At 38.4% G+C, this 10,713-nt stretch overlaps 1 pseudogene; it reads left to right on the plus strand.

Moving 5' to 3' along the window:
* Window positions 1–1,637: 1,637 nt before the first annotated feature.
* On the plus strand, window positions 1,638–3,386 carry LOC131837954 (nucleosome assembly protein 1-like 1; annotated as a pseudogene).
* Window positions 3,387–10,713: the final 7,327 nt, after the last annotated feature.

The raw sequence follows: 10,713 nt of genomic DNA on the forward strand, positions 1-10,713 counted from the left end.
TCCTTTATCTCAGCAATCCTGGTTTTTACATGCTTTTCAACTTCATGAATTTTTTTTTTAAATAACATATGCTACTGAGAAAAATATAAGCCATTTAAATTGGAAATCCAGTCAATTATTCATAGAGTTATATTTCAATTTGTGCTTACACAAATCTTCTGAACAACAACAACAACAAAATGACAATACCAAATGCTGACCAAGATATGGAATAACAGGAGCACGTATTCATTGCTGGTGGGAATGCAAAATAGTACAGCCACTTTGGAAGACAGTTTGGCAGTTTCTTACCAAGCTAAACATAGTCTTACTGTACAATTCAGCATTCACATTCCTAGGCATTTACCCAGTTGAACTGAAAACTTACATACACACAAAAATCTGCACATGAATGTTTATAGGAGCTTAATTCATAATCACCCCAAACTGGGAGTAATCAAGATATCCTTCAGTAGAGGGGCGCCTGCGTGGCTCAGTGGGCTAAGTGTCTGCTTTCGGATCAGGTCATGATCTCAGGATCCTGGGATGGAGCCCCACATCAGGCTCTCTGCTCAGCAGGGAGCCTGTTTCCTCTCTCTCTGCCTACTTGTGATCTCTATATGTCAAATAAATAAATAAAATCTTAAAAAAAAAATACTCTTCAGCAGATGAGTGGATAAATAAACTGGTACAATCATACAATGTAATATTATTCTGTGATTAAAAAGAAATGAGGGTATAGTGTAATGGAACTATTATATATAATAGTGTAATGGCGAATATGTGGCACTAGGCATTTGTCAAAACCAATAGAACTGTAAAACGCAGAGTGGACCTTGAAGTAAACTATGACTTTGCTTTGTAATGTATCAGTTTTCATCCATTAACTGTGACAAATGTACCACACTAAAGGTATAATAATAGAAAAAAACTGTGTGTGAGCAAGAGGGAGTATGTGAGAATTCTCTGTACTGTCTGCTCAATTTTTCTAGACATCTAAAACTGTTCTAAAAATTAAGTGGAAAACTATCTTGTTTCAAATTTTTCTCTCTTATAGTGCTTCTGATTTCAGGTAAATCTTATCACCTATTCAACTGGACAAGGTAGAAAATTAAGCATTATTCTTGACACCTGTCCCTCATGTTTTGATGCACTTTGTTTCCTAAATATCTTGTAAATTCACCTTCTTCTTTCCATGCCCAACTCCTGTGATATAATAACAACTTGTGGCCATGCTAGGATGCTAGGATAATTGAAATCAAGAGCCTCTACCTACATCTACCTTGCAGCTTCTATCCTCTCTTTTACATAATGCCTATGGAGTCATCTTTTCAAAATGCAAACCATGCCATTCTCTCCACTCAAAATCATTTAGTCATGCTCCAGTTAACCCGGTGAACGCAAATATTACAGACAACTGTGCATCCACTGGCACCTACCTACAGCCCAGCCTCACCTCTTACTATACTATCTTGATTTTCAATTAGCCATATTGATTCTCTTGTAGGCTTGCATTCTTTATTCTACCACCCCATATAGGAATATTACATATGTTGTTGACTCCAATATGACTTTTTTTTTTCTCTCTGCTATTCCCCTTATTTCAGGTTTTTATTTAAATTCTAGTTTGTTGATTTTTTTAGAGCCGTCTGCTCAGGACACCACCTCTTGCTCCTCCCCCCGCCACCATCGCTTCTGTCATCCTGAGTCACTGCCTGCACAGCTCCGGCATCCTGGCTTCCCGTGCTAGCCACCAATATTTGGAGTTCTTACAATATGGCAGACATGGACAACAAAGAACAGTATGAATTTGATCAAGATTTGGATGATGTTGAAGAAGTAGCGGAAGAAGCTGGTAAAGAAACAGTAATCAAAGCATGTCCTCTACCTGTTCAGACAACATAAAATCCTCAGATTCTTCCAGCCCTTCAAGAGAGACTTGATGTCGGGGCACCTGAGTGGCTTCGCGGGTTAAAGCCTCTGCCTTCAGCTCAGGTCATGATCCTAGGGTCGTGGGATTGAGTCCCTCATCAGGCTCTCTGCTCGGCAGGGAGCCTGCTTCCCGGTCTCTCTCTGCCTGCCTTTCTGCCTACCTGGGATCTCTGGCTGTCAAATAAATAAATAAAATCTTTAAAAAAAAAAAAAAAAAGAGAGAGAGAGAGACTTGATATCTGGTAGAAACACCAAGATATATTGAAAGTTTGCCTAGGGCAGTAAAAATACGAGTAAATACTCTCAAAAACCTTCAAGTTAAATGTGCACAGATAGAAACCAAATTCTATGAGGAAGCTCAAAATCTTGAGAGAAAGTATGCCGTTCTCTATCAGCCTCTATTTGATAAGCTAGAGATCATTAAGACAATTTATGAACCTACGGAAGAAGAATGTGAATGAAAACCAGATGAGGAGGATGAAATTTCAGGGGAACTAAAAGAAAAAGACAAGATTGAAGATGAGAAAAAGGATGAAGAAAAAGAAGACCCCAAGGGAATTCATGAATTCTGGTAGACTGTTTTTAAGAATATTTACTTGTGGGGTGTCTGGGAGGCTCAGTGTGTTAAGCACTGGACTCTTAGTCTGGTTCAGGTCATGGATCTCAGGGTCATGGAGTTCGCACTCAATGCAGAGTCTGCTTGTCCCTCTCCCTGTGCTCCTCCTCGCACACATACTCTCTCTCTAGGTCTCTCTCTCTCTCATAAATAAATAAATAATAAAATCTTAAAAAAATAAAAAAATGAAGAAGAATGTTGACTTGCTTAGTGATATGTCTCAGGAACAAGACGAATCTATTCCGAAGCACTTGAGAGATTTTAAAGCGAAGTTCTCAGATACTGGCCAGTTCATGAACTTTGTCTTAGAATCTCCCCTTGAACCCACTAAATATTTCACAAATGAAATGTTGACAAAGACATATAGGATGAGGTCAGAACCAGATGATTCTTACCCCTTTTCTTTTGATGGACCAGAAATTATGGGTTTTACAGGGTGTCAGACTGGAAAAAAGGAAAGAATGTCACTTTGAAAACCATTAAGAAGAAGCAGAATCGCAAGGGATTTGGGACAGTTCATACTGTGACCAGAACAGTTTCCAATGACTCTTTCTTCAGTTTGGTTTTGGTTTTGGTTTTGGGAGGGGGGGGGGGTTGTTTGTTTGTTTTGTCCTTCCTGAAGTGCCCACGAGTGGAGATTTGGGCGGTGATGCTGAAGTTATCCCTGCTGCCGACTTTGAAATTGGTCACTTTTTATGTACGTGTTTAATACCAAGGTCAGTGTTATACTTTACTGGAGAAGCTATTGAAGAAGATGATGATGATGATAACGACAACGGTGATGATGATAAAGAATAAAGGAGAAGAACAAGGAGATGAGGAAAATGATCCAGACTACGCCTCAAAGAGGGATCAAAACGCAGCAGAACACAAGCCAGCAGTGAAGCAAGATGATCTATTTTCTGCTTCTCTGGAAAGGATGAATTTAGATCATTTGACAAGCCTATTTCAGGTTTTTATTGTTATTGTTTGCTTGTTTTTGTTTTTGCACACTAAAATAAAAATGTCAAATATAATTTTAGTACTCACACACACACACACACAAAATATAGTTAACATATAATCCAATATTAGTTTCAGAAGTAGAATACAGTGATTCATTACTTACATATAACACCCAGTGTTCATCACAACAAGTGCCTTCCTTTAAAAAAAAATTATATATTCGTGAGAGAGAGAGAAAGAGCACAAAGAGGGTGAGGGGCAGAGGGAGAAGCAGGCTCTCCGCTGAGCAGGGAGCCTGATGTGGGGCTCAATCCTGGGACTCTGGGATCCTGACCTGAACTGAAGGCAGATGCTTAATCGACTGAGCCACCCAGGGGTCCCTACAAGTGGCGCTCCTAATGCCCATCACCCATTTAATTCATTACCTCACCCACCTCCCCTTCAACAACCCTTAAGAGTCTATTTTATGGTTTGCCTCTCTTTTTTTTCTTCCCCTATGTTTATCTGTTTTGTTTCTAAAATTCCACATATGAATGAAATCATGTTATTTGTCTTTCTCTGACTTACTTCACATAACATAATACTCTCTAGTTCCATCCACTTAGCTGCAAATTCCATTGCCCTTGTTAAATATTTGGCACATATGCTAACATCAGCTTAGTTGACATGGTACAATTTTCCAATGGTCCACTTTAGCACTTTAGTTTATTCTTCCTTGCAGCATTTTTCTCCATTTTTAATTTAAATTTGTTTTATGTATTTATTTGAATATTTTCTGCTCTACCTCTTCCCTGTAAGCTCTACAAGAGTAGGGGTCTGCAACAGACCCCCTTTCCTTACTCTTCTATCTCATTACTTGCTGTTATTAGACATACAGTAAAAACTCAATATATATTCTACTGAATGAATAAATAATGAACAAGTAAATGGAAGATTAAGGGAGTTTTCCAAGGTATTCTAAGAAAAAAATCCCAATATTGAGAAAGGAAGATTGGTGGACTGTAAGACAGAGGATCTAAGAACAAGCTTAACCAACAAAAAGAACTCCTTGTTTATTCTTTTCCTTTAGAATATAAAGCAGTCAAATGTAGGTAACATCTATTTTCTCCAAAGCAGTAACTCATTTCAAGGTATGTTGCCATTCAATGGAGTCCGCTATAGCTGTTCAGTCTTAGGTTGTAGTGTGTTAAAGAATTGTATGGGCAGTGACGGTGAAGATTTTGTAGCAGAGCAAAAAGAAGACAAAGTGTTCAAGCTTTTCTTTTTGTTATCAGATAGGTAAAGAATGTAGGGCCTAGATAAAACTAGGAGGGCCGGTGATCATCATGTGATACAGAGAAGTAGCATACAAAGTGACAACACATGACCAGTCCCCGGATAAGACCCCTTTTTCTCAAAACTACTAAAAGAAGGTGAACAGTACGGGAGTGGTCAAGTCTGGCCAATGCAAGTTAAAGTCTTCAATAATTTTTGTTGAAAATAAATACCTTTCTTCTTCTCATTCTCAGCTCATCATCTTTCTCTTTAGCTTACTCAGAAAACAGAAGCAAGGGCACCTGGGTGGCTCAGTGGGATAGGCCTCTGCCTTTGGCTCGGGTCATGATCTCAGGGTCCTGGGATCAGTCCCACATCAGACTCTCTGCTCAGCGGGGAGCCTGCTTCCCCCTCTCTCTCTGCCTGCCTCTCTGCCTACTTGTGATCTCTGTCAGATAAATAAATAAAATCTTAAAAAGAAAAAAAAAAAGGAAAGAAAAAAACTAGAAGCACAATTTTGTGGTTTTTGAGAGGTATAAAGCCTTTAATGACTGAGGTCAGTGGGTAACAAAGGAAATTATAGGTGGGGCGGATTTGAAATGGTTAGAAATAAAGGCTAAGCAGTCCTGTAATTATGTGTAGAGAGTTGTTTGAGCACGCTTGCTGCCTGCTGCCGCCGCCCTGTTGCCATTATTGTATGATGCAAATCTACACCTATTTATTTACTGTTTTCAAAGTATGCAATAATAGCCCTTCTAGCAGCATGACATTTTTTAAAAAACAGGTAAATTCTTAGTGACAAATTAAACACTGAACTTTTGTGCATCAAGAAGGTTAATGATAAATGTGTAAGTTACACTAAATGGTTATCTTTACCATTCACCTGGAGGGTCATAGTTAATCACTGACCATATTAAAGAACAGAACACAAAATTCAACTAATGTAGCAAGTGGATCTACTTCAAACTCTATTTTTACATTAAACAGATTCTTAATATGATAATTTAAATACATGCAATGTCAAAAGTTGTGTTTAGGGGCACTTGGGTGGCTCAGTGGGTTAAATCCTCTGCCTTCGGCTCAGATCATGGTCCCAGGGTCCTGGGATCAAGCCCCGCAACAGGCTCTCTGCTCCGGGGGGAGCCTGCTTCTTCCTCTCTGCCTGCCTCTCTGCCTACTTGTGATCTCTGTCAAATAAATAAATAAAATATCATTAAAAAAAAAAAAAAGTTGTGTTTATGTACTGCTCTCTGAAGCAAGACATTTTTTTCCAAACAAATGAACAAGACTAATTCTATTCTAAGATTTTTAGTGTTTAAAGAAATGAAGTAATAGCTATTACTGTGTTGGTGCTATTCGTAGATTTTTCTCAAGTAGTTAAAAGGTATCAGTTTTATAAATGTTTCAAACAATAAATTCATTAAGCTATAACAAAACAGTTGGATTTATCTCTTCCAGTTTGGAAGCCCATTCTATTAAAGCTGAAATAGCTAACATTAACATTATTATAAATGTATATATCCAGTTAGAAAAAAAAATGACCCTGAAAATATTTGAGTTTCTGAAGGAACTAAATAAAAGAGGTGCTCAAACTCTCAAAAATGCATGTAAACATGCATGCAAACACACATGCATACACACACACACACATACACACTAACACTCCATAAAAATACAGTAAGATTAAAGAATTTATAAGCAAATATTGATCATTGCGTTCCTTCCACAAATAAATAAAATAGCAAGTAATTAAGGAAAAATGTACAAAAGTTTATAATATGTGGTAGAAAAACAGAAGGAATCTTATTAAAAAGAATAGACCAGGAAATTGAACTAAGAATGGGATTTACAGATATTGAAAATTCTATTGATTTATTTTATACTTACCCTAAATAATTCTTGACAGAGCGTCTCTATATAACCAAAAAAAGCTACTATCTATTTAGTTGAATGTCTATATATAACAATTTATCTTCTGTCTGTATCTACTTAACCAGCTGACATGACTATATCAGCTATCAAAAGAGCCCTGAGTTTAAAGTACTTTTTTTGGTACAACTACTAACTCTTGGAATGACTTGACTAGAATAACTACAATAATATTTGTCTCAAAATGTAGCCTTGGGGCAGCTGGGTGGCTCAGAGGGTTAAGCCTCTTCCTTCAGCTCTGGTCATGATCTCAGGGTCCTGGGATTAAGCCTCGTGTCAGGCTCTCTGCTCAGTGGGGAGCCTGCTTCCCTTCCCCTCTCTCTGTCTGCCAAATAAATAAATAAAATCTTTTAAAAAAGTGTAGCTTTAATGCTCTGAGCCTTTCCTAAATTACTACTAAAGTAGCACTGAAAGACAATATTATGTGATATAAAATATACTGTACACATAATTAAATTTGGGGAGGACTACTAAAAATACAGTAAAGAATTTCTAATAAGTTGCTCTGAATGGAATTGTTTTTTAATTGTTCTACATCATATTTATACATATATGTAATTAAATATTCCCTTTAAAAGCTAAATCAGAAATGAAGTGTGATTTACAGTGAAAACCCGCATGAGTCCAAATGGGTGAGGTTATTTTGTGTTAACACAATCCTCAAATTTCAGAAGTCTAACACAACAGAAGTTCATTTTTATTCCTGTTATGTGTCTAAATCAGGAGAGTGGGGGGCCTGTATACATCACATTCTTTTAATTACTCGGGCTGATAAAAATTCTTCTTTGACTCATGTATCCTATAAGGGGGAAAACTGGCAAATCATCCACTGAATCTTAAAGATGTCAGAGCTAAAACTTTTACCATTTTCAGTCTTTTTTTTTTGGCCAGAACAATTCAAATAGGATTATCTAAATTCAGAGGAGTAAAGGGGTATCTGGCTGGCTCAGTCATATAGTAGAGTGTGCAACTCTTGATTTTCTGGGGTCGTGAGTTTGAGTCCCATGTTAGCCACAGAGATTCCTTAAAAAGATAAAAAATAAAAATAAATCTAAAAAAAAACAAAAGGAGTAGAAAGCACAATCATATCACACATTCATAAAGGAGAACAAATAAATTGTGGTGATAATTCAACTTCCTAATCACTAAATATTCACTTCATTTCCCTTTACCTGTGAAATAGATTCACAAACTTCCCAAGAGAGAAAATCAAAATTCCATTTAGTTACAGCATCAAGCTCAAAGTTCAGGATCTCTGTGTAATAGATGATTGATAGTCTTTTTATTAGGTCTCATTATGTCTCCTATTGCTCATTTATGAACTGCAGGGGCAAGTTATATATGTACCCCCAAACTCAATATACACTAGCATATTAGGGATGAGATAATGCAATAAACACCTGTTTCAGAAAAGGAAAGATGAGTGCTGTGGATGACCCGGTGAAATCAGCTGGGCAGAGAGCCAGTATGTTCTCTAGTTAAGCTCCTCTTCTGTGAGTGGGTCCTCTACTCCATAGACTCTGCTCTTTGTAGGGTTCTTTCTTTCCCTTATGGTGCCTGGCTATATCTCTAATGGGCATTGGAGAAAGTGCCATCTTTAAGACCCTAGAGAATGACGGACCTCAAAGAAATGCAAAAACTTTTAGTGATAGATCTCATTCCTAAATCTGAGAAACTTCCCCAAATCTTCCTTAAGATCTTCTTTAAAAACTCAATGACCTCCATATCTATTTGCCTCCAGTGAGGCAAATTATCCTTATTATCCTTGGATTTCTTACCTCCCACTCCCCCTTCTTATTTTAACTTAAATGTGAATATGTTAATAAAATTTAAACCTTAAATCTCTTTTTATTGAGCCACTTTGTCCAGTTAAAATACTTTACTAGAAGGGCACCCGGGTGGCTCAATGGGTTAAAGCCTCTGCCTTCAGCTCAGGTCATGATCCCAGGGTTCTGGGATCAAGCCCTGCATCAGGCTCTCTGCTCAGGAGGGAGCTACTTCCTCCTCTCTCTCTCTCTCTCTCTCTCTGCCTGCCTCTCTGCCTACTTGCGATCTCTGTCTGTCAAATAAATAAATAAATTCTTAAAAAAAAAAAAAAAAACTTGACTAGATGTCACACCCTTAGATGGCTCTTTACCACGAGAATTTTTTTTTTTAAGATTTTATTTATTTTTTTGACAGAAATATCACAAGTAGGCAGAGTGGCAGCCAGAGAGAGAGAGGAGGAAGCAGGCTCCCTGCCAAGCAGAGAGCCCGACGCAGAACTCGATCCCAGGACCCTGAGATCATGACCTGAGCCGAAAGTAGAGGCTTAACCCACTGAGCCACCCAGGTGCCCTCCCACTACAAGATTAAAAAAAAAAAAATTTTATGTTCAGTTAGCCACTATATAGTACATCATTAGTTATTGATCTGGTGTTCAATGATTCATTAGTTGCGTATGACACCCAGTGCTCATCACGTGTGAGACATTCTAATACTTTCAGAGATTTTAACAATGACTGTGACAGCCATACTACTCCAATTGTCTTTGATGTGAAATAAATCATCCCTAAATCAGTGGTATAAAACAAAAACTATTTGATTATTTTCATGGGTTCTATGGGTCAGGAAGTTGGAAAAGACACAGCAGGGAAGACCATTTTCTAAGGTCTCTGGGGCCTCAGCTGGAACAACTGGAGCTGAAGGATGGATGCACTTACTAGGTAACTTCTCTACGTAGATGGCTGATGATAGAAAGTAGAATGGTGGTTGCCAAGGGCTGGTGGGAGGGGAGAAATGGAAAGTTACTGTTTCATGGACACAGTTTCCATTTGAAAGGATGACAAAGTTCTGGGGATGGATGGCAGGTTGGTTGCACACAGTATGAATATATATAATGCCATAGAACTACACACTCAAAAACAGTTTAGGTGAACTTCATTTTATGTATATTTTAACACATCAAAAAAAAAAAAAAAAGGCTACTGCTTGGGCTAAGATGACTGAAAAGCTGGCTCAGGTGGAAATGTTTACTGGAGCACTAACACCCGACCTGTGTGGCTTGGGTTTCTCGTACTATGTTGGCTGCGATCTGCAGGGGCCCTTCCAAACAGAAACCTCCAGACAGTGAGGATTCTGACCTGGTCTTGCAAGTCATTGAGCATACCTTCTGCCACAATGTATTGGTTAAAATGATCACAAACGCATGCAAATTGAAGAGGTTGGGTAGTAGCCCCTACCTTTCAACAGGAAGAGTGTCAAGGAATTTGAGACTATGTTTTAAGAGTGCTGCCCTCATGACAAAGCTCAGTTTAAATTAGCCTTTGTCATTAAAGGCCTTCTCTATGTCATTTTCTACTTAGATTTGTGAAGGAGTTCTGTATTCTAGAACTGCAATTCACCAAATTTCTGAAAGTCCCTTTTCTTCTTTGCTTGCAATCCAGTCATTCTTTTTATCCTTTTTAAAAAAAGATTTTACTTTAAAAATTTTTTGTTTACTTACTTATTAGAGGGGAGAGAGAGGGAGAGCTAGCAAGAGACAGCATGAGCAGGGGTGGAGGAAGTGGGGTGGGAACAGGGAGAGGGAGAAGCCAGCTCCCAGTTGAGCAGGGAGTCCCACGTGGGGCTCCATCCCAGGACCCAGGATCATATATGACCTGGACTGAAGGCAGATGCTTAAATGACTGAAAGTCAGTCACCCCCATTCTTTTTATCCTAAACTATTATCTCCCATAGTCCCTTGCCCAAATCCTACCAACAACTAAAACACAATACTAACATTTCTTTTTTTTTTTAAGATTTTATTTTTTTATTTAACAGATAGAAATCACAAGTAGGCAGAGAGGCAGGCAGATAGAGAGAGGGAGGGAAGCAGGCTCCCCGCTGAGCAGAGAGCCTGATGTGGGGCTCGATCCCAGGACCCTGGGATCATGACCTGAGCCCAAGGCAGAGGCTTTAACTCACTGAGCCACCCAGGTGCCCCCAACATTTCTTTTTCCAACATCTTCTCATAGGAGTTATCCTTCCCAAACAAATAATTGTGAGAATTTTGTTAAATATGTTGCCACTACATAATG

The sequence above is a fragment of the Mustela lutreola genome, chromosome 8 (genome assembly GCF_030435805.1).
Source record: "Mustela lutreola isolate mMusLut2 chromosome 8, mMusLut2.pri, whole genome shotgun sequence".
NCBI lineage: Eukaryota > Metazoa > Chordata > Mammalia > Carnivora > Mustelidae > Mustela > Mustela lutreola.